Below are 17,427 nucleotides of genomic sequence, written 5' to 3' on the forward strand. Positions count from 1 at the left end.
ATTGGACCAAGATAGATAGAACCACGCAGGAAAGGGATGAGACTGTGCACTCCTTTTATGAAAGACTGTTACAAGTGTTTAAAACATATAGCGGTATAGATAACATCGAGATGAAGGATATGACCCACTTCATTTACAGGTTTGTAAACGGGCTAAGACCAGAAATTTGCCAGTGGATCAAAGACAATAAAATCTGTTGGCAGTCAAAGAAGATTGATGAGGTCTTACGGTACGGAAAGTACTGTGAAGACGAGATGGCTGTTAAGCGAAAGGCTCTGAAAGAAAAGGTCATGTGGGCACAAGTAAAACTAGCAGAACAACAGGAAAAGCAATTGGGTAAAATGAATAAGAATTCCCAAAATCAAGGTTCTGGGGGAGGAGGGAAGCCTAGAATGAAAATGAGTCGAGAGGAAGCCAAAAAGAAGTTCCCCTGTCATCTGTGCAGAGAAATAGGGCACTGGAGAGACGAGTGTCCATATGCTCAAAATAATAACCCCCAAAACACTGATTTAAATCCACAGAGGCAGAATGAAAGACCAAGAAAGACCCAGCAACAGGTAAAAGCGAGTCAGTTGCCTCGTGCTCCTAAACCGAATTATAAAGGGAAGACACCGCAGGGTGAAGACATAGAAATCTGGGGAGGACAGGAGGATAGAAATGCAGCAACTTCGCAATTTTTGTTGAGTGATACTTTCCTTTGTGACGATCAATACGGACGGTGCCTGAGAGGGGGGGACGAGGAGTGCGTACTTGGCGCCTCCTTGCAGGTAGACCAGTCCGGGCCATACATTGAAGGAAAGGTTGACGGGAATGATGTCACCTTTCTATTGGACACTGGTGCTACCCGTTCTACTGTGAGAACAGCAGACGTTCCAAACCTACCCCTCTCGGGAGAAGCAATCCAAGTAGTGGGTGTATCTAATCAATTGATTAGTACCCCAGTTACTGAGCCCATGGAGATCACAATAGGAAATTTCAAAGAAATGCATAGATTTGTAGTTTGTGATTCCAGTCCAGTAAACTTACTGGGACGTGACTTGTTGTGCAAAATGAACTGTACCATCTTTTGCACACCAAAGGGCGTCGAAATTCAAACCCCAGACGAAGATGGAATATACAAATTAATGTTAATTAGACCTGACTCAGAAATTAAACAACTGACTATACAAGACTTACCCGAAGAACTCCAACAGACAGTGAAACCAGAAGTATGGGACTTTACTGGAAAGGATGTAGGCTTGATGGCAAACGTAGACCCAATCAAAATAGCCATGAAAGAAAATGCAGTTTACCCCAATACCAAGCCATACAAAATGAGTGCAGAAGTGAGAGCAGGAGTTGCGATTGAAATAAAAAGATTGCTAGAAGCCAACATCATACAAGACGTGATGAGTAGCCCATGTAACTCACCCATAATTGGAATCAAGAAACCTAGTGGCAAGTACAGGGTAGTGCAGGACCTGAGAAAGGTAAACAAAATCGTTGTTCCATGTTGTCCTATTGTTCCAAACCCAGCAGTGATCCTGTATCAGATTCCCTGGGATGCTGAGTGGTTCACTGTGATTGACCTATGTCACGCATTCTTTTCAATCCCATTGCATCCAGACAGCAAATTTATTTTCTCATTTGCATTCGACAGTCACGTGTTCGTTTGGAATCGCGTCCCTCAGGGGTACACAGAAAGCCCCTCGATCTTTAACCAGATTCTGAAAAAGTGCCTTGAATCTTTAGTCTTACCTGGAAACTCAGTTTTGGTGCAATATATAGACGACCTCTTGGTGGCGTCTAAAAGTCAGAAAGACTGTGTTGTTGACACCATTGCACTACTGAACCACTTAGGGGAAGGAGGACACAAAGTATCACCTGACAAACTGCAATTCTGTACCAAGTCAGTAAAATATCTGGGGCACCAGATAGAGAAAGGTATCAGAAAAGTTACTTCAGAAAGAATCAGAATAATTCGAAACATGCAGTTACCCAATACTCAGAAAGAAGTCAGAATGTTCCTTGGAGTTGTAGGTTACTGCAGACAGTGGATTGTGGGATTTGCAGTCCTAGCCAAACCTTTGATGAAAATGACAAAGAAAGGAGCTAAGGACCCAGTGGAATGGGATGAGGAAAGCTTGACAGCATTCACTAAATTACGAGAATGTCTGTGTACAGCCCCTGCTTTTGGAATGCCTGATTATTCTAAAGACTTTCCACTGTTTTGTGATACACGAGACAATTGCGCACTGTCAGTCCTAACCCAAGCCCATGGTTTGACTAGACGTCCAGTGGCATATTTTTCTGCTACTTTAGATCCAGTGGCTGCTGGATTACCCGGATGTCTGAAAGCTGTAGCTGCAACTTGCATGAGTCTAGAACAGAGTGAATCCATTGTTATGGGACATCCTGTAACTGTGTATGTTCCACATGCAGTTGTAATCTTACTGACAAGAACTAAAACTCAGTACCTCACCCCTAGTCGGCTGACTAAGTATGAAAGGATCCTAGTAGGTGCTGCAAATGTAGTCATTACTCGGTGTAACATATTGAACCCAGCAACCTTGTTGCCTGAGTCACTGATTGCAGAAGCAAAGGGAGAGGTCGAGCATGATTGCATTGACCTAACTGAGTTCAGTACTAAACCACGCCCAGATATCAAAGAGATGCGCCTGCCTGTAGAGGATTGCGAGCTGTTTGTGGATGGCTCATGTCTGAGACACGAACTTGTAGGCCTAAGTGCTGCTTATGCTGTAGTCACGGTATCACGCACTATAGAAGCATCCTGTCTATTTGGAGTAAAGTCTGCACAAGTAGCCGAATTGGTTGCATTGACAAGAGCTTGTAAAAGTGGGAAAAATAAAAGAATAACAGTATATACTGACAGTCAGTACTGTTATGGGGTTGTGCATGACTTCGGCCAATTGTGGCTGCAAAGAGAGTTTCTGACTTCTTCAGGTACTCCTATCAGAAATGGAAAGGTTGTACAAGAATTACTGGACGCAATCCAGTTACCAAAAGAATTGGCAGTGGTCAAGTGTGCTGCTCACAAATCTGGCACTGATCATGTGACAGTAGGAAATAATTATGCTGACCAAGTAGCCCAACATTGTGCCAGACATCGAATGTCTGTAAATATCAAATTGGGGGGATATGGAAACAGCTGCCAACTTATGGTGTTTGAGGATGTGCCTACATGGGAGGAATTGAGAAATTGGCAGCATGCTGCGACACCAAAGGAAAAGGAAAAATGGAGGAAGCTTGGTTGTCGACAGAGAAGTGAGGATGGTATCATTGTGGGCCCTGATGGTATGCCTGTGTTGCCTAGACGCCTGCTTGCTTCTATGGCTAGACTGATACATGGAGATACACACGTTGGTAGGGACGCCATGATCCGTGTTTTCCAACAAACATGGTACAACCCGAAGTTCAGGAAGGTAGCAGAGTCACTCTGCCAGAGGTGCTTGACTTGTCAGCAGTTCAACGCTGGAAAGAGAACAGTAGTTGAAATGGGTAAAATTGGGAAGTCAGGAGGTCCTTTTGTAAGATTGCAGTTGCCCCTTTGTGAAGGAATGAGATACGTCCTTGTCATTGTCTGCCTATTTTCAAAATGGGTGGAAGCATACCCCGCCAAGAAAAATGATGCCATCACTGTAGCCAAGTTGTTACTGCGAGAACTAATACCTAGGTACGGGGTTCCAGTCACAATTGACTTAGATAGAGGTGGGCATTTCCAGAATGAAGTAATTGATCAGCTCGGAAAATCTCTCGGTACTTTTCTACGGACGCCCTCAAAACCATAGTCATGGCCCTTATCACCTCTCGCCTTGACTATGGGAATGGCTTGTACGTGGGCATACCCGCTTATGAAACCCGCCGTCTTCAGGCCATTCAAAATCAGGCTGCCCGTCTCATTCTTCGTCTTCCCAAATCTTCCCACATCACTCCTGCACTTAAGTCCCTCCACTGGCTTCCTGTACATCTTAGATCTTTTTTTAAGTTGGCTTGTTTGGCCTTTCGTGCTCACACCCACTCAGCTCCCCTCTTTATCGGATCCCTCATCTCTCCCCATGCCCCCACTCGCACTCTCCGCTCCTCCTCCCTTTCCCTTCTTCATGTCCCCCGCTTCCGTAAATCCAGAACGGGAGGCACCCGTTTTTCGGTACTCACCCCCCGGTTCTGGAATAGTCTTCCTCTGTCCATCCGCTCCATCCCCATTTATTCCCACTTCCGCAAAGCTCTCAAAACTTTTCTGTTTCCCAGGCCTTTCCCTGTTAGTCTCCCCGTGCCCCCTCTGCGAATATGGTCATACCCTCAGCGCCAGGAAGCCGCTTGGCCGCAGTGCGCTTAATTAAGTTCTTTTTTTCTTTTTATTTCATTTCATTTCTGTAAAGCTTTCAAAATTACACAAAAGCTGCACTGTGCATATCGTCCAGAGGCTTCTGGAGTGGTGGAACAAGTAAATGGCACTATCAAGTCGAGATTAGGGAAAATGTGTGAATCTACTGGCATGAACTGGATAGAGGCTCTACCTCTTGTTTTGATGGGAATCCGAAGTATCCCAGACCGAAATACAGGCCTGAGTCCCCATGAGATCCTGATGGGAAGAGTGATGAGACAGGCAAGGGTACCAGGACACAAACTGATAAGCATTTCTGATGATTTGGTACTTGAATACTGCAAGCAACTGGGTGACCAAGTGCGTTCTATCTCTCGCCAGATTGGGGAAGACGCCATTGCCAGTCCAGCAACTCCAGTCCATAAATTGGTTCCAGGTGATTGGGTGGTACTCAAGAAACACACTCGTTCAAATTGCCTTGCACCGAAGTGGGGAAAACAGCGCCAAGTGATACTGGTGACCACGACAGCGGTGAAGTGTGCCGGCGTTCCAAAGTGGATCCATGCCAGCCATACCAAGAAGGTGACCAAGGACGAGGAAACTGACGCTGAAGGTTGTCCAGCTGAGGGGTCTCCAGACGTTGGACCTGAAGTAGCTGATGACGAACAACCGAGCACCAGTCAAGATGAGTGGATACCCATAATCGACCTGACCGATGACCCGACCGATGACCCAATCAGAACCAGAAGCCAGACCTATTCAGACAGAGAGTGGAATAGTGAGGACGAGACAGAAATAGGAGAAGACAATCAGATTATCGAAATCCATGTCAAATCTGATGAAGAAGAAAATCAGATAGGGACAGAACAGGTGATCGACACACCTCCAAGAACTCCTGAAATTGAAAAGGGACAGATAGACATTAGGGCGAAAGTTCAGCGGAAAAAAAATCAAAGGTTCGAAGTGCTTGAACAGGATCAGATAGAAATATACGAACGTGTTCAGGACACAGAAATTGAAACACCCAAAAGACAAATAAAGTATACACCTGAACAAGGCCAGCTTAGTAACCAGGCAGAACAAACAGATATAAGACCTGGGACTAGTCAGACAGGAAGGGAGCAAACAGAAGCAGAGGTGCCACAACCAAACGAGAATAAAAGAGCGTTAGAAGAAAGCCAAACCACAGTGCCAGCCAAAAGACTCAAGAAGAAAAATAAAGAACCAAGGTTCATTAAGAGACTGAGACTGAGGCTAAAAACAGTAGAAGAAAAACTTGAGCAAAGAAGTAAAAGTTCCCGTATAGCAAAGCAAACTGGAGAGAGCTCCAAACGAAGGAGTGACCGAATAAAAAGACTGAACGAAAAGTATCGAGATCCTGAATGGACTTACTTGGTGTTGGAGGAATTTGAGGATCTTGATATAACTGACGAAAGTGACGAAGAACAGACAGCTGACCAGTCTGCTGAAGAAGACGAACCAACCTGAAACTGCCCAGTGTAAGCTACCTGTGCAAAGTTACAAAGAGGGGTTGAAAAGCTTCTGTTAAGCAGAAATGTCTGATTCAAATGTGAATGGAAGACCTAGACGTAGTTGTTGTAAAACATGCTGCCAAGTATGTTTATGTAGTGTAGCAATAATACTGATCCTTTGGATAGGACTAACTGTAACCCTTCCTTCTTTGATGAGTAAAAACCCAAGTTTGTACCCGAAAAATAACTTACCTGACGACACTGTAGAAACACACACTAAGATTACACCACAAAGAATAGACACCTTGGACAAACCACTGAGCCTGAAACGGAGACAGTTAAATTTAGAAGCACCAGATGAGGAAGCATTACACTTCAACAAGATTAAGAACAAGACTCATTTAAACGTTTTCGCAAACCTATTATTGCATTATGTAGAAACTATGGAAATAGACGACTGCTATGTCTGCATGAAGCTACCTACTTCTGTAGCTGAAGGCGTGACTTATCACCTGCCCTTGACTTATGGAATTTCCTGTAGTATACTGACTAGCTTATTTTACAAAAGAGGACCTTTACAGTATTACTATTCAAACTATCACGTGACATTTTCTGAACTTCCTGTTCGAAGAAACCTAAACCCTGTACAGACTAGAGATGTAGCTAAATACATGAGTGATTATTTTCTAACTGTAGGAAAAATTAATATAGATGATGCACATAAAAATAATCTGACCTGTTCTTTACATGAAAAGGAAAAAGAATTTCTGGACATGGTAGAGAAAAGAAGAGAGAGTTTCCAAAAGAAAGCCAAAGATAGGAACCATAAAGTTCCTAAATGGGCAGAAAGTATAGGGAGCACCTCAAATGGTGGAGCTACTGCTGCTATGCTCCTTGACTTCGAAAAGAAAGGGAAAGTCCGTCTTAAAAGGGAAATGACTAGTTATTATAACAATGTTCTCATCGGTTCCAGTGAATGTGAGCATAATTACAAGGTAATTGGAGGTTGGGGTTTCAAAGATGGGACAGAGCCTGTGTTTCCCGGAATCTATTTTATTTGTGGGAACAAGGCTTACTTCAAATTGCCCGACCATTGGTACGGAAGTTGCTACTTTGGTATTGTCTTCCCGAAGATATACCATGTGGGAAAAATCACTGGAAGCAATGAAGAAACTAACAAATTAGTACGCAATAGAAGAGAAACTGCTGGAGAGATTGTAGGAGATATTTTTAGCGCAATAATACCTGCAGTGGGAGTGGTTCTGAATTCGAACAGACTTTGCAAATTGTCTACAGTAGTAGATCGGTTATCTACCGACACTGCTGGAGGTTTCCTGATGGTCAATACCGAAATGGTTGCGATCAGATCAATGGTTTTACAGAACAGACTTACCCTTGATACTCTATTGGCAAAAGAGGGCGGAGTCTGCCGAATGTTGAAAACGCAACATTGTTGCACTTACATACCTGACAAAAGTGTAGGAATACAAAAGGTATGTAAGGAACATTACAAATTAGGAAAAAGAACTTAAACCACTGGAGGTTGACAGTGCCTGGAAAAGACTTACTGATGGTATCTCTGCTGTAGGTCATTGGTTTGCACAATTAGGTAGAGGTTTGTTGTTTAAGGTACTGATGCCAATTGCCATATTAGGTTTCATCATATTCCTCATATTGGTCTGTTGCAAATGTCGCAAACACCAAAAGAAGTACACTGTGAATAAGAGAGGTGTGAAAAGGAGTGTGGATGAACTTGAATTGGAAGAACTGAATAATCAGATTTATAAAAGGGTGAAAAATTCTCACCCTAACAAAGAAGTTAAAGAAAAACTGAATCGAATGTTGGAAGAGATTGAACTGAACGAAGTGTGAGAAAAGTTGGCATCTGATTCCATTGGTTTTGTGATGATAGTAAATATCATCAAAGAGGGGATTGATGGAGCAAGGATTCGCACGTTACGCGACTTGCTTGAATTCATGAACCTCGAATAACATATAATAAATTAATTCAACACGTTGGTCTTACTAATTTTCCCGTTCTGACATTTTGGGTGCCCCGGTGACGCTTGCCTATGTGTTTATTAACACTAATACGCTTGCTAATGAAAATGGCTGCTGCTTTGCGGAAATGTTTTTCTGCGCATGCGTCGGTCACACCCACGTGACGTACTCGCAGTTCTGGTGTGAAAAGTTTGCTCATGCGCATTACAGCTAAAATGGCCGCTTTGTCTCCTCATATGCTCGGTGCTTGCAAAGCTGCTTTTGCAAAGTTGTTTGTTCCGCATTTACCCTAACGCTATAGATATTATAAAGAAAGGGGTATAGAGTAGTTATTCATGGTATACAGTGTATTCATTTATTTCTATGTTTTAATTTGTTTTCGCTTAGTTTTCATGTACCGCGATATTGAGGGTCTGAGGGACACTCGAGAATCCATATTGAAATGCTTCTCTGCCTATGACAGTCTTCTGCCGGTGGCATTGACAGTGTGCCAACTGAAGGTCCCTGCCAAGACGTGCCTGGGAAGATGCACCTTCACCCAGCCGAAGAAGCTAAAATGTCCTGCATTAGCAACAAATGTATTTCTTTCTATTGTATTCTGTAGAATAAGTCATGGGAACCCCAAAATCAATAGGCGGTCCCAGAATATGCAAAACTAGGCTTGTAGGAATAAATTGTGATTGGTGTGTTGACCTATCCTACTTGGGTTTAGTCATCAATGGTTCGTACACCGCTAGCCCCTCCTCCGGATCGCCCCTCGGGACTCTGGTACTTGTAGTGCTTCAGTGGATCACCCAGGTGGGTGCAAGTCGGTACTTGTTGGACTGATGAATCTCTAGACCCGATACATGTCCCGGGTTTTAGGATATCGCCCGAGACATGTCTCGAGTTTCGGGATAACTTCCCTCATCAGTAGAGAAAGATCGTTAGGGGTGGAAGAGAAGGCCGCCACACAACCGTCAAAGGCCTCGATGCCAGAACCGGCACGCAGGTGCGTCGTCCAAGAGCCCGTCGGCCCAAAGCTCAAGGGAGCCGTATTGTGTTTAGTCTTCAATGGTTGGCACACCGCTAGCCCCTCCTCCGGATCGCCCCTCGGGACTCTAGTACTTGTAGTGCTTTAGTGGATCACCCAGGTGGGTGCAAGTCGGTACTTGTTGGACTGATGAATCTCTAGACCCGATACATGTCCCGGGTTTTAGGATATCGCCCGAGACATGTCTCGGGTTTCGGGATAACTTCCCTCATCAGTAGAGAAAGATCGTTAGGGGTGGAAGAGAAGGCCGCTACACAACCGTCAAAGGCCTCGATGCCAGAACCGGCACACAGGTGCGTCGTCCAAGAGCCCGTCGGCCCAAAGCTCAAGGGAGCCGTATTGTGTTTAGTCATCAATGGTTCGCACACCGCTAGCCCCTCCTCCGGATCGCCCCTCGGGACTCTGGTACTTGTAGTGCTTTAGTGGATCACCCAGGTGGGTGCAAGTCGGTACTTGTTGGACTGATGAATCTCTAGACCCGATACATGTCCCGGGTTTTAGGATATCGCCCGAGACATGTCTCGGGTTTCGGGATAACTTCCCTCATCAGTAGAGAAAGATCGTTAGGGGTGGAAGAGAAGGCCACCACACAACCGTCAAAGGCCTCGATGCCAGAACCGGCACGCAGGTGCGTCGTCCAAGAGCCCGTCGGCCCAAAGCTCAAGGGAGCCGTATTGTGTTTAGTCATCAATGGTTCGCACACCGCTAGCCCCTCCTCCGGATCGCCCCTCGGGACTCTGGTACTTGTAGTGCTTTAGTGGATCACCCAGGTGGGTGCAAGTCGGTACTTGTTGGACTGATGAATCTCTAGACCAGATACATGTCCCGGGTTTTAGGATATCGCCCGAGACATGTCATGTACCGCGATATTGAGGGTCTGAGGGACACTCGAGAATCCATATTGAAATGCTTCTCTGCCCATGACAGTCTTCTGCCGGTGGCATTGACAGTGTGCCAACTGAAGGTCCCTGCCAAGACGTGCCTGGGAAGATGCACCTTCACCCAGCTGAAGAAGCTAAAATGTCCTGCATTAGCAACAAATGTATTTCTTTCTATTGTATTCTGTAGAATAAGTCATGGGAACCCCAAACTCAATAGGCGGTCCCAGAATATGCAAAACTAGGCTTGTAGGAATAAATTGTGATTGGTGTGTTGACCTATCCTACTTGGGGACCAATCGAAATTGGGGATTCTGACACTTGCAACATTTGGGGGGTGGTACACTGACCCAAAAACAGTATAACTAGCCTAGGTTTAGCTAGAGAAATTGTCCGACTTGTCCGAATAGCTGACCTGTCACTGACCCAACGCACTCAGTAGGTGACTGATACAGAGGGCTGCGGAGCACTCTGTCCATAATTTCCATAGACTCAAGGGGTTTTGCTAAAGAAACCCTAAGTGCTGGCGGAGCACTTTGCTGGGGAATTCGCTAAACCCAATCGGGGTTCTGGCTGATAGCTGCAGAGAGGGTGGAGCGCAGGCGTTGCTTCCAAACTGCGGGTGCTGGTCGTGTCTTGGTGGTCCTGTCCTGATCCTAATCTGGGTTTCCTGTCCTGTCCTGGGGTGTCCATTCTGCACCTGCTGTCCCATTGATGACTGTCCTTCCTTGGGGTATTTCCTGTCCTTGACTGATCCATGGCCAGGGTTTGGTCTTCACACCATTCTAGGTAAATATAGTACTGAAACTCTATACTGCACCTTCCATTTTTCTGTCTTTTGCTTTAATAAAGACATACCTTTGCGCATAATTGATTTTCCATAATTTTCGCAAAGCTACTGAATGAAAAGCTCATACGTTATTTCTGTTTCCTAGCATGTTCCTATGTTACCCTTCCTTTAAGCACATTTCTACAGACTCTTTATGAAATATAGATGTGGTTTATAATTTTCTCCTTTTTGCTAACTGAATTGATGCTCCTAGAATTATAGCGTGTTCCATTTTTACCTTCCCTATAGGTGTATAGTATTCCTGAGTTTTGCAATATAAAACTAAAGCTCTTCTCCCTACCCGTATATCAGGGGTATTTTTTCCATAGCGACCTCTAGCGTGTTCTTAAAATTTCCGTAATTTAGTCACTTCATTTAAATCCAAACTCTGAATTTACTGACTAGCATGTTTCTAGTTCTTATTTTCCCGTAATAACTCATAAATGATCAGCTTAATTTACTTCTTGTATGGTTATGTCCTCTTCATTATTTTGATTATTGATTGCCTTTTTTATTGTAAACTTGATGCTTTCCGAATCTGAAATTTAGATAAAAGCTTTAAAACTTCCCAGTAGTCTGTGGTCATTTAATGAAAATATTAAGTGTATATGTTGGTATTTTATTTTGCATCTTTCTTCACAGCTAGCTCCCTGATCCATTGTGGTCATTAGGTACCCGTAACGGTGGAATGGTAAGTCGGGTACAGTAGGAATAAATAGGAAAGGAACTAGGGTTACTGGTAGTAGAGTGTAAGGTCACCTGATTAATGTATAAGATAAATTGAAGTTTATGGGCCCGATATGTATATGGTGAAATTGTTGGTTGGGTGACCTGTGCGCTCTATCATCCCGGCCTCTTGGATTCTCTATCCAGTGGGGTAGTATGGAACGTGCTTGTGTTGACCTTGGCTGTCAAGGCCTGCGCGATCAGACTCTCGGGGGATGGATACTAGGAGAGGAAGTGTGGGTCACCTGGGGCAAGATAATGTCGGCGGGCAATCCTTCTCTGCATAGGAGCCCCCGTTTATGGACTGGCCTAGGCACCCAGGAGAACATTGGTAAGGGCTTTACTAAAGGGAAGCAAGAACTCTGCAAAGCTTTCCACTGAAGCACCTCCACAAAGACACTGGTTTTAACTTTGATGGAAGGTAACTTCAGATAAAGGACCACCGCCGCCCTGGACATCACTGAAGCAAAATATGTGCCCTCCTCCATGACAGGGCCTGGAGAGGTAATCAGGCCAGAGTCTGGGGCGATGCCTAGGCCACTGGTGTCACAAATCCTCATACCAGTTTTCCCCTTGGTAGGGGTCGTCTTCAAACAGGGCCATACCCTTCTTCCTCAGCCCCCCTCCTTCAGTTAAAATGGGCAATTCCACAGGTGGGCATGGGATGGACAGTGCAGACGCTGTAGTCTAGCTGAGTCAGGGTCTCGCCATCTTGGCGTGAGAGATTAGCTCTTCGATCAACACATGTGTCTGTGTTGGTGTAACTGGGCTGGCCAGGGTGGTGACCCCTGTGCTGGCATCGTTCCTGATCCTAGTGCAGATCCAGGGGGCCTGGCTAGCGTCGAGGTCCAAGCACCTGACAGTAATCCAGCAGGGGCTCCTCTCTGCTATGTGGGGCTGGAAGGCGTGCCAGAGGGCGCCCCAGGCCCAAAGATGGACCGCATGGCATCATAAAAGTCACTAAGTTGGGCAGGGATCGATTCGGCTCCAGGAAGTGTGGAGCGGAACTGCATGCCAGCTCTGTGGCTGGAGATCGAGGCCTAGAATCACATTGTTTGCTAGGGGAAACCAAACAGTGCTTTGACTTATTGTGCTTCTTTGACTTACCCAACTTCGATGACAGGGGTTTGGAGTGGGATAACAATAGTTTCCGGAAACGATTCCAAGAATGGCCCATCTGTCTCCGACATTCCTCATACAGTTTAAACCTAGTGGATTTAGTGAGAAACATGTCCCTAGCACACTGAAAGAAAAAGCTAAAAAAAAAGACTCAATAAAAAGACAAAAAAAGCTGATAAATGACTGATATAGCTCTCCAGACTTGCGCTGAAAGTAAGGAATTTATGTCAAAGTGCTAGGGCGGTGCCTATATAGGCATCTCACACATCACTTCTGGTGCAGATAATGAAGGTGTGGGCCGTCTGATGCCATCTACTTGCACGCAGAGGTACTGCTCAAGAATTTACGGATTCAGTCTGATGCCTGGGGAATATTCTATTGCAAGAAATCGGACGTTAGACATTTCTATCAGGAATTAAGCGTCATATGCTGGCTGCAGTGCATTTTTTCACCACCTACATTTATGTCAAAAAAAGGGTTCTGCTTGGAGAACCACTGCAGTGGCACATGGCAAGAAAAAATTACATTGCCATTTAGGAGAAGCCTCTTTTTATATATTCCACAAGTCCCCCCTAACATGCACCTTGTAAGCCCAAAGAGCAGGATGCAGATATTTAAAAACAGGGTACACTGCATATTGGAGTTAGTGTGCCTTTACACTGAATTCAAATCCAAAACAATTTCAATATGAAAGCCAGGCTAAACATTTTAGGCAAAAAAGATTAAAATATGTATTTTCTAACAACGATTTCGAAATGGCTAGAAAAATAATTCATTATTGGGTTTGATAACCTAAGCATAAAAATAATTTTGGAAAAATCTACTTTAGGAAGCCTGAGCCAGACTGGCTTAAAACCAGCACTGTCATTCATCACAATTCCAAAGCTGGAATACACATCTTAGGCTGGGAGAGCTAACGACTCTGGTACAGAGGACAACAGCTTGCTTCTGGGCTAATGAAAGCCCAACAGGTGTTAACTGCTAACCACTTAGGAGGGATTAGCTATCTAGGAGGGAACAGGAACTGTTAGGAAAATAAAGAGCAGTTTTAACACTACATCTTTTGACATGGAGCTGCCAAGCAGGCGGTCTGCTAATAATCCCCAGGATGTTTTTAGACAGTTATGCTCTAGCCACAGTAGCAGCGAGAATCAGGTTTCACCCTATCAGGGGCGTGATCACGAAGTTGAAGACAGAACTGCCTCATGGCAGCCGGGTCCCGTGAAGTAGGGGCTCATGGGTAATTTTACAGTAAGGAAGTGCTGCAAAAGGAGGGAGGGGCTGCAAGAAAACTTAAGATTGGACAGTAGAATTCCTCCAATCACTTGCTTATGCATGGAATAATCCTGGAACGTCCACACCCACCACCTCAAAACATTCCTGGACCTGGGAAGACTACATCGGAAGAATATGGCTCTGCTGGAAGAAGAAGCCTGACTTGAGACTCCAGACTCCCTTGTGGAAGAAGAGGACTAGCACAAGACTCAAGGACACCTGAATGCTGTTGGTACCGTGGGACTGGAACTGCTCTCCAAAAGGTCAAGTGATTGGCATCCTGTTTACCAGCTTCAGGGACAAAAATAGCAGAAATACTACTGTCTCCAAGAGGGCCTAGGTGACTAAAGAGGGCAAGACCCTAGAAGGAGGCCAAGCTGGAGGGAGATCTGAAGCCAAGAGATCTGAAGCCCAGGAGCCAGCCATGAAGGAGCAGGGACTACAGGATTGAGCAGAAGAAGCTATCACTGCAGCTGAAGACTAAGTCTGAAGGTAAAAACCTTTGACCAAAACTAACAGGTGTATCCAAAACTGTGCCTAGTTTCTGGTACCACACGAACTGTTTTTCTTTAGTTCTCAACTTTTTTTTGTTGTGTTGTCTTGTGTTCTGGTTTTTAAATTGTTGGCACTGCTTGACATTAGCTCTCACTCCTCTGGGAAATACCTGATGCTTGTGACATATCCACCAGGGGTTGAGCAGAGATTCTCTCAGAACAGAGTTCTAACCTAACCAGAGTGGGTGTATTGAGTTGGCAAGGGTGCCCCTCTCCCAAATTAACAACCCCATTTCTGAATAATCGGAGGACTTCAGCCTTGTTATTAACAATAACAATAGTCATTTAAATGGCACGAAAGAGGAGGGGAAGAAAGTGGTGGGTAAAGTAATAATGAACAGCATAAGATGCAAGATACAGCATATTAATGAGGAGTAACAGTAGGCAATGGATAAAGATGGAAGCTAACGCCCACATTGAAGCATACAAGGTGTAAGTAAGAAGACTGGCATTTGGGATCTGAAGAAGCGTAGCCAGTCATCAAGAAACTAATTCAGACAGCTAGTGTGGTAGAAGAAAGGTAAAAAGAAACAATGGGGAGCATAACCAGAGAGAGTGTGGACAAGTAGGTAAAAGGATGAATGACAACTCGAAAAAAAAGTAAAGCGGAGCAGAACACAGCAAGGGAAGCTGGGTAAATATTGATAATGTAAAAAAAAAATCTAAGATGCCAAGATAGGTTACAGGCTGCTAAAATGTGGAAGGTCGTTACTAGACATACCTAAATCAGTACAGCTCAAACAGGTTGGCAATTCAGCTTCAGCAGAAGAAATGGCACCAACAGACCACTGACTGTAAACAGATAGAATAAACCAGCTAGCATCACAACTGGTTTGCCAATAGGGATGTCCTTATGGGATGCCGTAAAGGTGCTAACCTGGCCCTGAATAAATACACCCTGATCCTTACAGGTAAAGTAGTGACTTAATCTAACCTCCATGAGAAATATGAGATGAGAATGGCAAAAGATGGGTAGAGTGTCTAAAGTGGATGTTAACGATCCTGGCAAGGATTATCATCTTCTTAGAACCAAAGAGGAAATTGAGTGCTGTTTTACATTCAGGATTTAATAGGTTTCCTTACAGAACTTGAAACAACGAAACCTAGAAAGCCTTGACTGGAAGGTGTGAAGAAAGTAGGAAAGTACAAAGATTCGTGGCAATGCTAAGGGGGGAGGTGCAGAAGACAACCAAAGCACCTATCTTGCGTGAAACTGTGATTGCTGATCTGGGAATGTCTCGTATTATGACAGAATTAAGTTTTTAACTGACTGGTCAAAGATAAATTAAGCTGACTGTGCATGATGTGTTTCCAGAGTCCTTTGAGTGATGAAGAGTTGAAAGATTCGAATTTTTCCAGAGCCATGGTCTAGTTTAAAAGACAGATCCACATATTAAGGTGAAAGTTGCATAGAACGGAGAATGTCCTTAGATGGCCTGATGAGATATTTATTCAACATTTGGGTAAACTGAAATGGGTAAACACAGACAGACACACCATGCCTGAAAGCGGATGCTAAACCTGTCTAGCTTTACAAATGCATGTGTCTACAAATGTTAGATGTGAGCTCCTAAACAATTTCCACCCCCATGCCTTTTTTTTTTACATGTTATTAAGGGGAAGGGGTGCACTGCCAATAGTGACTCCGGGGACTCCATCCTCGGGGCCAAAACATTAATATTAAGGGGAGGGGCGGTGCGGCCCCTTCTCCCCAAGCGTTAACAGGCCCCGGGGGCTCCATCCCCCTCGGCAGAATTCCTGTGAATAGGGCTGCCTCTTCCTCAAGCCTTAATAGGCCCCGGGAAATCCCCTGAGGCAGCAGTTAACTTAAAGGGGACACCATCTCCCAGGCCTTTATTTACTTATTTATTTAGGTGGGTGCCCCAGTGACCCCCCATCAAACTGCAAGTTGGAGGAGCAACAGGACCTCCGCAGTCCCAGCCGGCTCCCCATTTGCTGCTGGAGCCAACACTGCTCTTGTCTGGCTGGGCCATTGACTTTTCTTTGCTTGCTTCTGGCTGGGCAGGTGCAGGCTGCATTTCCCTGCCCACAGGAGTGTGTGCATGGAAACAAAAGTCTGCGTTCACCTGGCGGGAGAATTTTAAAATCTCCCTCCGGGTGGGAGCAGACGTGCCTTCCCTGCCCTCAGAAGACATACCCCCGGGACACAGTAGAGTCTACACCCGGGACACAGTAGAGTCTACCCCCAGGACACTACTGAATCTCGGGGTGGGCTCCCCAGGTCACAGTAACTGAGCCAGCCTGATTGGGCCTTTAGGGAGTCCGGAGCTCATTAACAGCATTGCTTCAAGTGGGTCGAAGATAAGGTAATTGCATTTTATTATTGGCAGGTATAGATTTATGTTTTAAGGACTTACAAAGGTACTCAGGAAGCCAAAACGCAAGAAATTCAGGGACAGTCAAAATGCTAGGTGTAAAATCGATGATGTGAGACAAAATTGTCAGCACAGAGCTTTGGAGTGTGGCTGTGTTCCACTCTGAGGTAATTATAACATATTTGCGAGGGTCTAATACATTATTTTAGTTAAGCAGTGCTCTGAGAATAATGTGGAAGTTCACCTTTTCACTGCTGTTATGCATGTGGGAATGTAGGTTTGTTAGTACAATTCTCACAAAAAACATATTTTATGCCATACCAGTGAAAATAAATGTGGCCAAATAAAAGCATGTTATTGGGAGCAGATATAGCAATCGAAACAGAATTAACATTAATTACTATGTCTGTAAAGATAAAAGCACAAGTTATTACCATAGAAGAGGCGAGATTGATCCTAATGACAACCGCAATATCTATTGCTTCATATAGGCCTATGCAATAGAACTGCACTCTGACTCTGCTTGAATATGTGTGTCTATAAGTAATACCCATAAAGGAAAAGCATGGCATAAACCACGCAGTCAGGCAGGGAGCAATACAGATCCGTATTATCACTGTTGAGAGTGAAGCGGCATCATGAACCTAAAGCTTCCCATCTCACGAGTCATGGCCTCTTCCTGAAGCAAACAATAGTAATAAATAGCATATTGTTCTCTGAGCGTCTGCATGAATACAATTTACAATTTATTGGGGGGAGGGGGGGGGCGGGGTCACATTCCCTTTATCGTCACGGGAGGCAGAGAAACATATTTGTTTTTTATTTTCATTATACATTTATGCTAAAATGATGGCTATCAGAAGCACTTTATTACAATACC

At 44.6% G+C, this 17,427-nt stretch overlaps 1 protein-coding gene across 1 annotated transcript in view; it reads right to left on the minus strand.

Moving 5' to 3' along the window:
- The window catches only part of GARRE1 (granule associated Rac and RHOG effector 1), a 437,745-nt gene that overhangs the window by 339,959 nt on the left and 80,359 nt on the right, over positions 1 to 17,427 (minus strand). The gene's annotated exons all lie outside the window — the stretch shown is intronic.

Source organism: Lissotriton helveticus, chromosome 12 (assembly GCF_964261635.1).
Source record: "Lissotriton helveticus chromosome 12, aLisHel1.1, whole genome shotgun sequence".
Taxonomy (NCBI): Eukaryota; Metazoa; Chordata; class Amphibia; order Caudata; family Salamandridae; genus Lissotriton; species Lissotriton helveticus.